The sequence below is a fragment of the Acinonyx jubatus genome, chromosome C1 (genome assembly GCF_027475565.1).
Source record: "Acinonyx jubatus isolate Ajub_Pintada_27869175 chromosome C1, VMU_Ajub_asm_v1.0, whole genome shotgun sequence".
Taxonomy (NCBI): domain Eukaryota; kingdom Metazoa; phylum Chordata; class Mammalia; order Carnivora; family Felidae; genus Acinonyx; species Acinonyx jubatus.
Genome location: NC_069381.1, coordinates 94970610 through 94985075, shown reverse-complemented (window position 1 = coordinate 94985075; position 14466 = coordinate 94970610). Strand labels below are relative to the sequence as shown.

The following is a 14466-nucleotide window of genomic DNA, read 5'->3' as shown; positions in this document are numbered from 1 at the left end:
ACATGAAATCACAGAATTAACCAAATGGCCAAATAAACATTATAAAAAATATTCAACTTTAATATTAATCAGATGAATGCAAATTAAAACTACCCCCCCAAAAATACCATTCACATCTAAAAATTGACAAATGTAACATAAATATTAAAGTCTAACAATACCAAATGTTGGCCATGAGCAACAGGAACTCTTATACCTTATTATTGCAGCAGCATAAATTAATATAACCACTTCAAAGAATAATTTGGATCTAGCAAAGTTGAAGATTCACACTACTATAATCCAGTAATTCCATTCATAGGTATATACCCTAGAGAAACTCTTTTTTAATTTATTTATTATTTAGTTTACATCCAAGTTAGTTAGCATATAGTACAACAATGATTTCAGGAGTAGATTCCTTAATGTCCCTTACCCATTTAGCCTATCCCCCCTCCCACAACCCCTCCAGCAACCCTCTGTTTGTTCTCTATATTTAAGAGTCTCTTATGTTTTGTCTCCCTCCTTGTTTTTATATTTTTTTGCTTCCCTTCCCTTATGCTCATATGTTTAGTATCTTAAATTCCTCATATGAGTAAAGTCATATGATATTTGTCTTTCTCTAATTTCACTTAGCATAATACCCTCCAGTTCCAACCATGTAGTTGGAAATGGCAAGATTTCATTCTTTTTGATTGTTGAGTAACACTCCATTGTATATATACACCACATCTTTATCCATTCATCTGTCAACGGACATTTGGGCTCTTTCCGTACTTTGGCTATTGTCGATAGTGCTGCTATAAACATGGGGGTGCATGTGTCCCTTTGAAACAGCACACCTGTATCCCTTGGATAAATGCCTAGTAGTGCAATTGCTGGGTCATAGGGTAGTTCTATTTTGAGTTTGTTGAGGACCTGCATACTGTTTTCCAGAGTGACTGCACCAGTTTGCATTCCCACCAACAGTGTAAAAAGATCCTCTTTCTCCACATCCTCGCCAACATAGGTTGTTGCCTGAGTTGTTAATGTTAGCCATTCCGACTGGTGTGAGGTGGTATCTCCATGTGGTTTTGATTTGTATTTCCCTGATGATGAGTGATGTTGGGCATTTTTTCATGTGTTCACCATCTGGCTGTCTTCTTTGGAGAAGTGTTTATTCATGTCTTTTGCCCATTTCTTCACTGGATTATTTGTTTTTTGGGTATTGAGTTTGGTAAGTTCTGTATAGATTTTGGATACTAACCCTTTATCTGATATGTCATTTGTAAATATCTTCTCCCATTCTGTTGGTTGCCTTTTAGTTTTGCTGATTGTTTTCTTCGCTATGCAGAAGCTTTTTATTTTGCTGAGGTCCCAGTAGTTCATTTTTGCTTTTGTTTCCCTTTCCTCCGGAGATGTGTTGAGTAAGAAGTTACTGTGGTCAAAGTGGTCAAAGTGGTTTTGTCTGCTTTCTCCTGGAGGATTTTGATGGCTTCCTGTCTTACGTTTAGGTCTTACATCCATTTTGAGTTTATTTTTGTGTATGATGTAAGAAAGTGGTCCAGGTTCATTCTTCTGCATGTTGCTCTCCAGTTTTCCCAGCACCACTTGCTGAAGAGACTGTCTTTATTCCATTGGACATTCTTTCCTACTTTGTCAAAGATTAGTTGGCCATACGTTTGTGGGACCATTTCTGGGTTCTCTATTCTGTTCCATTGATCTGAGTGTCTGTTTTTGTGCCAGTACCATACTGTCTTGATGATTACAGCTTTGTATTACGTCTTGAAGTCCGGGAGTGTGATGCCTCTGGCTTCAGTTTTCTTTTTCAAGATTTCTTTGGCTATTCAGGGTCTTTTCTGGTTCCATACAAATTTTAGGATTGTTTGTCCTAGCTCTGTGAAGAATGCTGGTGTTATTTTGATAGGGATTGCTATCCTAGAGAAACTCTTATACATCGACATACTTGAGTGTTAATTGCAGGATTATTTATAATAGTTGAAAGTTGAATGTTAACTAACTATAATTTAGTTTTTAATGTCTATTTTTGAGAGAGAGAGAGAGAGAGAGAGTGGGGAGGGGGAAAGAGAGAGGGGGACAGATGATCTGAAGCAGGCTCCACACCAATAGCAGCGAGCCCAATGCGGGGCTCAGTTCTCACAAACCGTGAAATCATGACCTGAGCTGAAGGCGGATGCTCAGTTGACTGAGCCACCCAGGCACCCCTTAACTAACTAGAATTCAAATAAAAATTTGGGGAAAAAAAGGAAATTGGATCAATCTAAAAGTCCACCAACAAAAAAATAGATGTAGTAGCACCTAAAATAAATCTCAAAACTTAATGACGAATGAAAAAAGCAAACTGCCAGCAGATATGTCTGGTATGTCCAAAATACACAAAGTTTAAAATATGCAAAAAATTATATGTAGTAAATATGTAATAAAAGCATGCATGTAAATGGTAAACACCAAATTCAAGAATGTTGTGGCCTCTGTAGAGAAAAGGTGGGGAATGGGTTCTCATGTGTGTGCGTGTGCATGCACGTGTGTGCATGTGTGTGTGTGTGGTATGTGGGTGAGCACATGCTTAGGATTGTTTTTATAGGGGAAGAAATCAACCTCTTCATGTGGGCCTCCAGAGAGGGAAGCAAAACTCCATGAAAGCCCCTTTTTATATTCCTATGGGCTTGTAAACAGTCCTATTTACAATTCTGCTTGAATTTAGTCTCCTTCCCTATACTGTGATTTTTTTAAAGGTATCTTCAAACATACAGTAATGGTCCTTAAATTTCAGCAGGTATCAGAATCGCTTGAAGGGCTTGTTAATAAACAAATTGTTGGGCTGGCTCCCAGAATTTCTAATTCTGTAGGCCTGGGGTAATGCTGAAGAATCTGTATTTCTAACAAGTTCCCAGGTGATGATGATGCAGCTGGCCCATAGACTATATTTTGAGAACCACACTCGGAGACCTACCGTGAAGTCTATTATACACAGCACGTGTGTTTTTGTGGTTGTGGGGAATTAGACAAAGAAGTGAAAGAAAACGTATCCCTCTCCACATTCAGCTTGGGCTAAGGCCAGCATAGAAGCTCATAATTCTGGGTGGCAAATAGAAGTGCTGATAGGGCAGCAGGTGAGAGCCAGGTGTCAGCACAATGACTTTGATAGGAATCCCGTTTCCCCTAAATGTATGCCTGAACAGGTATGAATGATATAACTGGCTGGGGAAATAACTTCCCATCAAACCATGCCCCCTACCCTCCCCTGTCCTCAGCATAAACTCCAGTTTCACACCATAGGATGTCAGGGAGGAGGCTGTGAATGCTGACTCCATTGTGTACCTAGCAAACCAACCTGTCCCCGGGCTGCTGGAGCTTCTGAGCTAACCCAATAGTCCCATCTTCTTGTTTTCAGCTAGCTGGGCCACTCCCCAGGTCTGGTCCTTTATCTTTCCAAGGCCGGGGAGGTGGGGGACTGCTCTCACTAGGGATGAGACACTTGTGATGGTTTAATGGGCTCTTGGGAACCTCAGGGCTTGGTTATTCTCAGCAATCAGCAGGAGCAGTCGTGCGTTTCTGGGCCCTCCAGCATCAGCTTCACTCGGCTCACCAGCCTTCCAGGACTGGAATGTACCCACAAACTCTTTAGCTTACTAAAAGCCCAAGGAAATTGTGTGCGTGCCTGCATTGTGTGTGTGTGTGTGTGTGTGTGTGTGTGTGTGTGTGTGTACATGTTCAAGGGGGAGCTGAAGGCCAGTGCGTGGAAAGCCAGAGGCCTCAGGCCAGAACCTTCCAGCCCATAAATGGGACCCTGGTGATGTGCCAAACAGCCAGACTCTCATTCTGGATAATGAAGTTCTCACTGATTATCCTGTTGATGTTCTACGAGACTGGGGCCCAGGGAGGTCCATCTCCTGCCAACCCCAGGTCCTTGTTCCACTCCCCTCTGGAAATGAGGGTGCCCCACAATTCACTTCCCCAGCATAATGGCGCATCCACAAGGGACGCGGGTCCTGGGGCTGAACTGAAGTGACAGCAACAGTTTATTAATTGGACTAATGAGAGGCCTAGGCAGGGAGACAAGGAGAAGCTGGAAGAGCGAGAAAGGAGATGAAGACGGAACACCTTACAGGACAGGATTTCAGGAGTAGATATGGGATCAGAACCTGTTCATTCTCTGAGCCTTTGGGGACTGGGCAGCCAGGGGTTTAGAACTGGTTTTGCAAAACTCCTATGTTTTACAGGAAACATGCCAATTTTTCATCAGCAAACTGTAAACGCCCCCATTTCCTGAATGCCTGTGTCCAGGCACCTTACTGTTTTGTGTGCATGATGCCAGCTCATCTTTACAAGATTCCATATGAGATGGGAATCCTTATATCCATTTTGCCTGGGAGAAAACGGAAGCCCAATGAGGTTTGCTCAAAGTCACACGTGTAATAAATAACAGAGCCCAAATTCTGAACCACTGCCATTGTGGGATGTGAGTGCTAATGAGACCCATACAGGTCACACTGACTGACCCTTCCTCTTTCCAAACGGACAGTACGAAGCCCTTTATAAGTCGCAGCACCTCCAACCCTATAAGGCACCAAGTTTATTTTCCCTGTCTTACAGATGAGGAAGTTTAGGTTCAGAGAGGTGAAGTAATTTCCCTATGGCCACACAGCCAGGAAGTGTCAGAGCAGGGATTTGCTATCATCTACCAGGAACTCTCACCTTATTTCCTTGCCTTCCTTAATCTCTCTTTTCCCTGAGCTCTTTCCAGCATCCTGCATAAGAGAAGGCAAGCTGCCCGAATGGTGGGGAGGTTTATTTTGCTGTAGAAGAGGCTCCAGTTTCACGGAGGGGGTCAGGATCGCCATGAGATTACGTAGCCAAAGCCGTAAGCAAGTGTGGAGGACAAGTCATCAGGACCTGAGACTGGAGGCTTGTAAAGGCTTGTTAATGCAGGCAAGTGCAAAGGTTCCTCCAGGGCAACCTAAAGCTGGCTCGTTCCCCTCTCCAGGAAGAGGCTTGAGGAGTTATTAATAGCATGAAGTTCTCCTCAATGTTGTAAGATTTAAAAAAATTTTTTTTTCTGTCAATGAGGCCAATGAGGGAAGCTGCTTCACAGGCTGCTGTGTCCTTCCTGTTTGTCATCAGGAAGCAGTTCCAGCTGACCAGCCACCAGGAACCTGCTGCTTAAGCAGCTGGTAATGGACTGCGAAGCAGCACAGCACGAGGAGGGCCAGCACGAGGAGGGCCTGCCAGGCAAGGGTCAGCACCCTCCCGGGACCGCTGGGCCTGCCTGCAGAGAGGAGCCAAGGATTAAGAACACAGGAGCACCGCTGATGTGTGCACATCTAGCTATCCTCTGCATTTCTCTCTCTCTCTCTCTCTCTCTCTCTCTCTCTTTTTTTGCAAAAAATGCCTGTAGGCAAAAGTTCAAATCACCCAGAAGAATATAAAGTAAAAAGCGAAACTTCGCCTCCCAGACACTGCCACCCGCCAGGGATAACCACTGCTATTCGTTATCTATCTTTTCTATCTTTTTCTGCTAAATCTTAGTATAAATATGAGCTTACATTTTTAAATTTTGTATTTATCACAAAATGGGATCGCTATGGGGAGCCTGGGTGGCTCAGTTGGCTAAACGTCTGACTTCAGCTCAGGTCATGATCTGGCAGTCTGTGAGTCTGAGCCCTGAGTCGCACTCTGTGCTGACAGCTCAGAGCCTGGAGCCTGCTTCGGATTCTGTCTCCCTCTCTCTGCCCCTCCCCCACTCGCTCTCCCTCTCTCTCCAAAATAAATAAACATTTAAAAAAAATGGGATTGCTAGACTGATCTCCAATGTAAGGAGTAGGTCTCCAAAATGTTAGTGCAATTTACATCTCAAATGTGTATAAAAAGGCCCATTTCCTTCCATCTGAGCCAACGGTGACTTCCTTTATAGTAAAACAACATGGCACTATGTAAATTGTAAAACTCATAAAAATGCCTCTCCCACTGTTTCCCTTTCCTCTGTCCTTTCCTCTGCTTTCTATTAAATTCACGACCTCTGATCCATGCATATTATACAGAATCCAAAGGTTTGTCAGTAGATGAGAAAGCAAGGGGAGGGGGACCTCACGGCTCATCACTGGGAGACACAGAAACTCTGTATTACTCTGTAAAAGATGATGCCAACCCATCATATGTATTTACAGCTCATTAGCCAGCAAAATATGTACGCCCAAGACTCCTTGCTGCATTTGGGATCCCATTTGATCCTCAGATAATCATGCAGTTAGAAAAAGCAAGCATTGGGGCACCTGGGTGGCTCCGTCAGTTAAGTGTCCGACTTCGGCTCAGGTCATGATCTCACGGTTTGTGAGTTCGATGACGGGCTCTGTGCTGACAGCTCAGAGCCTGGAGCCTGCTTCAGATTCTGTGTCTCCCTCTCTCTCTGACCCTTCCCCCCTCACGTTGTGTCTTTCTCTCTCTCTCTCTCACTCTCTCTCTCAAAAATAAATAAACATTAAAAAAATTAAGAAAAGAAAAGCAAGCATCATTTTCCCATTTTAGAGATGAGAAAAAGGAATTAAAAAATTTAGGTTGATTTGCCTAAAGTCACAGTGCTAGTCCTGTTCTCTCCCTTACACAATATCGACTTTTATATGTGTATGAAATATAGGTGTGTGTACAGATATAAACACCAAATGCACAGTGTGTAATTTGTGAACACATATTTAGGTCACACCCCATTTTATACCTACAGATATACACTGGGTGTAATCTGTGTGTGTGTAATACAAGGTATATAAAACGTGGTAGGTGGCATAAGAGACACTAAAAGGTGGCTTAAAAATAAAACCCACCCAAATGTCACCTGGCAGGGCCTGACAAAAAAATGTATCAGGGCCTAAAAACGGTTGGGAAATGAACCATAAATGAGATCTCTCATACTCATGGCTCCAAACAATGTATAACAGGTTAAGTGCATGGAACTGTGGAGTCGGATCTACCTGGGTTCAAGTCCTATTTTAACCACATCCTAGATGCAGGACCTTGGACAACTAAGCTAAGTTCTCTGGGTCTCAGTTTTCTCACCTGTGAAAAAGAGATATTATTCTCTATCTCAATAAGATGGTTGAGTGGATACAATGAGATAATGCATGTAAAACACCTTGCAATGTGCAAGGAACATGTAAATCTGAATTAGTGTTAGTTATTACTAATTTTTATTATGTTTGCCTATATTCTTCTTATTTGTTTATATTCACCCCACTTCAGCTGTACATAAAACCGAACCTGAGACTGGAGAAGTGGCCTTAATAAAAGATAACAGCAGTGGTTCTCAGCTCTGGCTGTCCACTAGAATCATCTGGTGAGCTGAAAACACAATACTGATGTCTCGGCCAATGAACTCAGAATCTCTGAGGGTGTTAGGAATCACTGGATTAAATAGAGGTTGCCGGGAGTATGAAGTTTGGGGGGGGGCACTAACAACGATGAAGGAGGTTATGTGAAAACCAAGGCTTTAACTGAGCGAGTCCTCTGAACCTCTAATACCTGACTGCCGAAGATGGCTGATCATTGACCCCTTTTCACTTTTCCAGTAGTCCTGTTTTATTTACGTTTGGAAGTCTGTGTGGCCCTAGGGAAGACAACTCTTTTCCTGACTTCAGAGGTCAAGCAGTAGACCCCTGAAAGCTAAGGTAATCACTGCATTTTATCCACTGCCACTATGATTGATTTAAAGGGTGCATGTGACCAAAGCTGTTGTAATCAGGGTGACTCTCAGACAAAGAGAAAGATGCTCTCTTTCCTGCTGAGTGTGAATGAGAAAGCAGGTAGCCCTGGGAGCTGTGTTAAGTCATCCTGGGACCCCAAAGGGAGTCAGCTTTCTTAAGAAGAGAGCAGGGAAGAAGAGAAAGGCATTGTTTTTGCTGCTAGATCGAGCCTCACCTGAAACTAGCCGCCTCTGGACTTTCTAACATCATGAGCTGATAAATTCCTTATGCAACTCGATTTTTCTCTCAGTTGCAGCTAAAGGCATCCCAACAGAGTACCTCTCATGTGGGTAGCAATAACAATGGACAAGCGAGCCTATGTGGTGTTCTTTCTATTTCACAGGAAAATAGCTAGTATTTTGCTAGGGCCGCTTCCTGCCCCTTCTAGAACCAACAGCCCAAGCAAAAACAAATCAACGATAAACAGAGCTAGGCAGAACCAGCTTGAGCTCAGGGGTTTTTGAAACTGTGGCAAAAGTCTCAGGCTCTCCTCATTAACTTGTCGAGGTGAGTTAAACCAGAATGGTTGCCATAGCCCTGACCCTGTTACTCTGCTCACCCACCTCCTGTGGCACCTCAGCTCCTGGCAAAGCCTCTCAAAGCTGCTTCCACTCTCACCTCCTGCTGCACCACCCTTTTCTCATTTCAAACTATTGCTTTTCTCCAAACCCGATATGCCTTCAGGTTTCATTTTCCATTGCCTTTTGTGCCTGCAGTTCCCTTTACCTGCCATACTCTTTCCCCCTTCTCTCCGTGGAGGATCCCACCTATCCCTCAAGGTCCAGCTTAAATGCCACTTTGCCTATTTTCCCCAAGGCAAGGCAGGGAGCCTTCCTTAGTCCTTTCGTGGTACCTCATACGCACCTTCGTTATAGTGCTTTTCACATGCTGGAGTCAATGGTCTCTGTGCCAATCTCCTCCACCAGATCATGGGTGCTTCAAGAGCAGGGACTCTACCTCTTTCATTTCAGTATCCTTAGAGAGGCAGTATAAAGTCATGGTTAAGTACACTGGTTCTGGAGGAAGGCTGCCTAGATTAAAATCCTAGCTCTACTACTTATTAACTCTATTACCTTGGGTAACAGATTCAGTTTGACTCAATGTCCTTACCCATAAAATGACGGTTAAAAATAATATCCGTATCCTAGATGGCTGTGAGGACTAAAGGAGATACTGTATCTAAAGTCCTCAGGCAGAATGCTTTGCACAGGTTAGCGGAGACAGTGGGGCTTATAACCGACAACATAGACGATTAGTACCCATCCTGGTGGCTTTCGTGTTTTAAGTACTAAGTACGTGTTGTTAACAGTGAACAATAACCAGATTTCTTAACCTAAAGACCTCTCATTTAATCCCAGGGCGGCAGAATGTTATTCTCTGATTACTGCTGAGTCCCAAAGACTTTGACCCCAAGGAAAGAGGAACGTGAGGAATGCTCTTGAGAGGACTTACAGCTCAGCCTTTAAGGTTCTCAGTAACGAGGTCACCCCTGCACAGTTTCTTAAAGCAGCCTGTTTTGTTCCGTACGCAAGAATTTTGAGCAGTTTTTCCAAACCCATTAATTTCTAGGCTCAAAATGGCCTGGATTTTTTGTTCGTGTGAACAGTTTTATCTTTAACACGTTTTGTTTCAGGGGTGCCTGGCTGGCTCAGTAGGTGGAGCATGTGACTCTTGATCTCGGGGTCATGGCTTTGAGCCCCATGTTGGGTATAGAGATTACTTGAAAATAAAAAATCTTAAAAAAAAATAAAAATAAACATTTTGTTTTGCTTTTTTTTTCATAAAATTTGAACAGCACGCAAAGGAAAAACAAACTCATCCCTTCCCCAATCCTAACCTTAGAGCTAATTGCCGCTTCCAGTTTCCTGTATGTCCTTCCATGCAGTTTCTTCTTTTCATGTCAGCTTTATTGAGGTATAACAGACATATCACAAAATGCCTATGTTTAAAGTGTATATAGCCTGGTGAGTTGTGACACGTGTGCAACCACCACCACGACCAAGAGAATGTATGTCATTACTCCCGAAAGCCTCCACACACTCCTTTGTAATCCGCCCCTCCCTCCACCACGCTCCAGCCCTATCCACAGGCAGCCACTGATCTGTCTTGTCACTAGAGATTAGTTTACATATTCTAGAATTTTATATAAATTAAATAGCATATAGCACAACAGGGACTCTTTCTTTGTCTACCTTCTTCCAACTTTCAAGAACCATCATGCTTTTGTGTGTATGCACATTTCATTCTTTTTTATTACTGTGTAATACTCCATGTTATTATGTTTATCCATTCATTACTGTTGGACATTTGAGCCATTTCCAGTTTTTATCTTTTACAAATAAAACTGCTCTGAATGTTTGCAGACAGGTCTGTGAAGACATATCATGCAGTCTGATTTGAATAATTATTGAAACAATAGCAACAGCTATGAGTGACTAAGGGGGGACAAAATGGAATGAGTGGCTCAAAAAAAGAAAAAAAGAAAGTGTGCACACGCGTGTGCCTGTGTGCATGTGTGTGTGTGCTCTGAGTGCTGTATGTGTATGTGTCTGTGCTCTGGGTGCTGGAATATAGGGGTGACCAAAGTTTCTGTCCTCAGAAATGATAGTGGTAATGTGAGCTGTTTCTTTCAAGTATGTGTAGCTAACAGTTGTATAAAATCTTAAATATCAAATCACCCAAATATTTACAAATAGGAATCATTGAGTTTATTGCAAACTTAGATTTACCAGTCCAAATTCCCACCTAGTACAGACCCGACTCAAATGTCATCACCTCTGGACAGGAATCCAGAGAGTCACCAGCTATCTCGAAAACATTTTGCAAAAATCTGAAACACTGAGAAGAACTTCTTGAGGACAGAAACTTTGGTCAGTGCCATATTCCAGCACCCAGAGCACAGACACACACACACATACGCACACACACACGCACACGTGTGCGCACACACTTTTTCTTTCTTTCTTTTTTTCTTTCTTTCTTTCTTTCTTTCTTTCTTTCTTTCTTTCTTTTGAGCAGCTCATTCCATTTTGGACAATTCTAATGATTACAAAGTCTTTCTTTATGTGAAGCAGATACTGATCAAACTTTTTGTCCTAATTATGCTCTCTAGAATCACATTTTCCATACAAAATAAAAAAAATATTTGAAAATGCAGACCCGGAATCTTTAACCACTTGTGTTAAGGCACAGTTTAAGTTAGGATCATACTGACTTGGTCATTCTTCTGGAAGGTAGCATCCATAGTGGCTAAGCATAAAGGCGGAGAAGTCTGCCAGACTGTGTTCAAAACTTAATTATAGCTGTATGATTTGGGGCAAATCTTATTATGTCCCAGTTCCCCATTTGTGAAATGAGAGTAGTAATAGCTATCATACAAGACTATTTCAAGAATAATTGAGAAAATGTATACTGAAGCCCCTTGAACAGTGTTATCATCATTGAATATCCCCCTGGTTTTTTAAGGATCCTTCCATAGAATGGCATAGCTCACCGAATTATATACAGATGTAACCACCCAGGGAAGAGTTCTTTAAGTTTTTGTTTTTGTTTGTTTGTTCATTTGTTTTTAGCAGTTATAGTAAAAATAATGAAGACCACCTTGCCAGCCCATAGTTTTTCATAGGATATTCTTTTGAGCCATTATCCAAAAGCTCATACCTGTTCAATCTAGCCCTAGACTTGATTGTAGGATTAAATAATATTCTTGTTGGTTTGAGGTAATGATTCCAAAATAAGAAGATCATTATTAATCTTGACTCTGTTATTTAACTCATTACATATTGCTCCCAAATTTGTCATCTAGAAATTTAATAAAAATGCTTTCTTAAGTCCTCGACACCATGCAGGACAGTTTTAAAGGCCCTGAATCAGTTCACATTGACATGAGTGATTTAACCCATGTAACCCAGCAAACCATATTAGAATCTTGTCACATTTTTCATCATTTCTATAGTGACATCAACTGACTCTGTAAACATCTTGCTAAAACCAGGATAAGGTTAACTATTACTTATCCTTAATTTACGTATCTGGTAATTTTATCATAAAATAAAATATAATTTGACATGAAACATTCCGAGAAAACTCAAACTCATTCCAGGTGTCAACAACTTTCTTTATGAAGTATCCACAGAACATTTAATATACTATTTAATATACTACTAGTGTATTTAATATACTATTTTGGGATTTTTTTTTTCCTGTGAACAACATCCTACTTCCTGGTATGAGTTTCTGGAATCTGCCCTTCTCCCATTTATGAAATGTATGATGTTTTCCATCCTCCTGACACCCTTTTATTTTCACCACAATGTCTCAAGAATATTTAAAGTTAAAATGTGTATATCTTTATGCTTAAAGATAGAAAATTGCTGGTAGATTCATGATCCCATCCACAAATCATTTTACTACTATGGAGTATAACTCTCTGGGCCCAGAGATTTGAAGGGAAGTATGTATGTATGTATGTATGTGTTTTTGTTTTTTTTTATTTTAAGTAGGCTCTATACCCAACATGGGGATTGAACTTACTATCCTAAGATCAAGAGTCACATGCCCTATGGACTGAGCCAGACTGGTGCCCCTTGGGAGGCATTTTTAAAAAGTTCATTTACCATCTCCTTACTCTCTCCGACTCCAATTTCTTCTTAGCATTGACCTTCAAGTCTTTTACTTGCTATGTTAATGCCCTTTTACTCTGCAGTGACCAGAGTTTTGTCCTCAGGGCTTCTTTAGTTTGCAAAAGAAAAATAGAAAACAAACAAATAAAAATCAGTCCTGGCACACATTCCTTTTTGTTGTATCTCTCTATATAACAAATTTGATCATTTAAAATTTATTCACCAGGTATTTCATGTATAACTTTTTGTAACTTTGAATAACTGGAATTTAAATTAAAAATAGCATATTAATATCTAGTGATGTTTCAAAATATATTAACCATGAGTGACTATAGGAAAATTATTTGCCCTCTCTCTATCTCAGTTTCTTCATCCATAACAATGGAATAATGACCCTCACGCACTATCAGTAGAAATGTAAGTTGTGGGGGCGCCTGGGTGGCTCAGTTGGTGAAGTGTCCAACTCTTGATCTCAGCTCAGGTCGTGATATCTCAAGGTTCGTGAGATCGAGCCCTGCACTGGGCTCTGTGCTGATAGGGCGGAGCCTTCTTGAGATTCTCATTCTCCCTCTCTCTCTTTCTCTCTCTCTGCCCTTCTCCTACTCATTCACAATCCCTCTCTCAAAATAAATAAATAAACATTAAAAAAAAGAAATGTAAATTGGTTCATCCACTATGGAAAACAGTATGAAGTTTCCTCAAAAAATTAAGAGTAGGAATACCATACAATCCAGTAATCCCACTTCTGAGTATTTACCTGAAGAAAACAAAAATGCTAATGCAAAGAGACATATGTACTCCTCTGTTTATTGCAGCATTATTTACAATAGCCAAGATGTGGAAGCAACCCAGCTATTCATCGGTAGATGAATGAATAAGAAGATGTGATATACAAAAATAGACACATAGATCAATGTAACAGAATAGACAGCTTAGAAATAAACCCAGGATTACATGGTCAATTAATCTACAACAAAGGAGGCAAGAGTATACAATGGGAAAAAAATCTTTTCAACAAATGGTGCTGGAAAACTGGACAGCTGCATGCAAAAGAATGACACTGGGCTACCTGCTTACAGCATATCCAAAAATAAACTCAAAATGGATTGAAGACCTAAATGTGGGATCTGAAATCATAAAATTCCTAGAGAAAATACAAGCAGTAACTCTTTAACGTCAGCCATAGAAACATTTTTCTATATGCCTCCTTTGGGAAAGGAAACAAAAGTGAGAATAAACTATTGGGACTTCATCAAAATAAAAAGCCTTTGCACAGCAAAGGAAACCATCAACAAAACAAAAGGCAACCTACCAAGTGGGAGAAGATATTTGCAAATGATATATTGGATAAGGGGTCCATATCGAAAATAAAGAAGTTATATGACTCAACACCAAAACCACACAAATAATCCCATTAAAAATGGGCAGAAGACATGAACAGACATTTTTCCAAAGAAGACATACAGATGGCCAACAGACACATGAAAAGATGCTCAATATCACTCATCATCAGAGAAATGTAAGTCAAAACTACAATGAGATATCACATCACCTCACACCTGTCAGAATAGCTAAAATAAAAATCACAAGAAATAAGAAGTGTTGGTGTGGATGTGGATAAAAAGAACCCTTGTGTAGTGTTGCTGGGAATGGAAGCTGGTGCAACCACTGTAGAAAACAGTAGGGAGGTTCTCTCCAAAATTACTATAGAATTACCATATGATGCAGTAATTCTACTACTGAGTATTTACCCAAAGAAAATTAAAACACTAATTAAAAAAGATATATGCACTCTTATGTTTATTGCCACATTATTTACAATAGCCAAGATATAGAAGCAACCCAAGTATCCATCCAGAGACGAATGGATAAAGATGTGGTGTGTGTGTGTGTGTGTGTGTGTGTGTGCACGTGCGTGTGTGTGTGTGTGTGTGTAGCTATAAATATAGATATGCAATGGAATATTATTCTGCCATAAAAAAATGAAATCTTGCCATTTGCAACAACATGGATGCATCTAGAGGGTATAATGATAAGTGAAATTAGTCAGTCAGAGAAAGACAAGTATAATATGACATCACTCATATGTGGAATCTAAAAAACAAAACAAAGGCACCGGGGTGGCTCAGTTG

General features: G+C 40.8%; 1 long non-coding RNA gene across 1 annotated transcript; it reads right to left on the bottom strand.

Moving 5' to 3' along the window:
* Positions 1–2013: 2013 nt before the first annotated feature.
* On the bottom strand, positions 2014–13709 carry LOC128313956 (uncharacterized). Its single transcript, XR_008295140.1, has 2 exons — positions 12329–13709; positions 2014–8687 (listed from the first exon to the last, which is right to left on the bottom strand). It is a non-coding gene; the product is annotated as an uncharacterized LOC128313956 (long non-coding RNA).
* Positions 13710–14466: the final 757 nt, after the last annotated feature.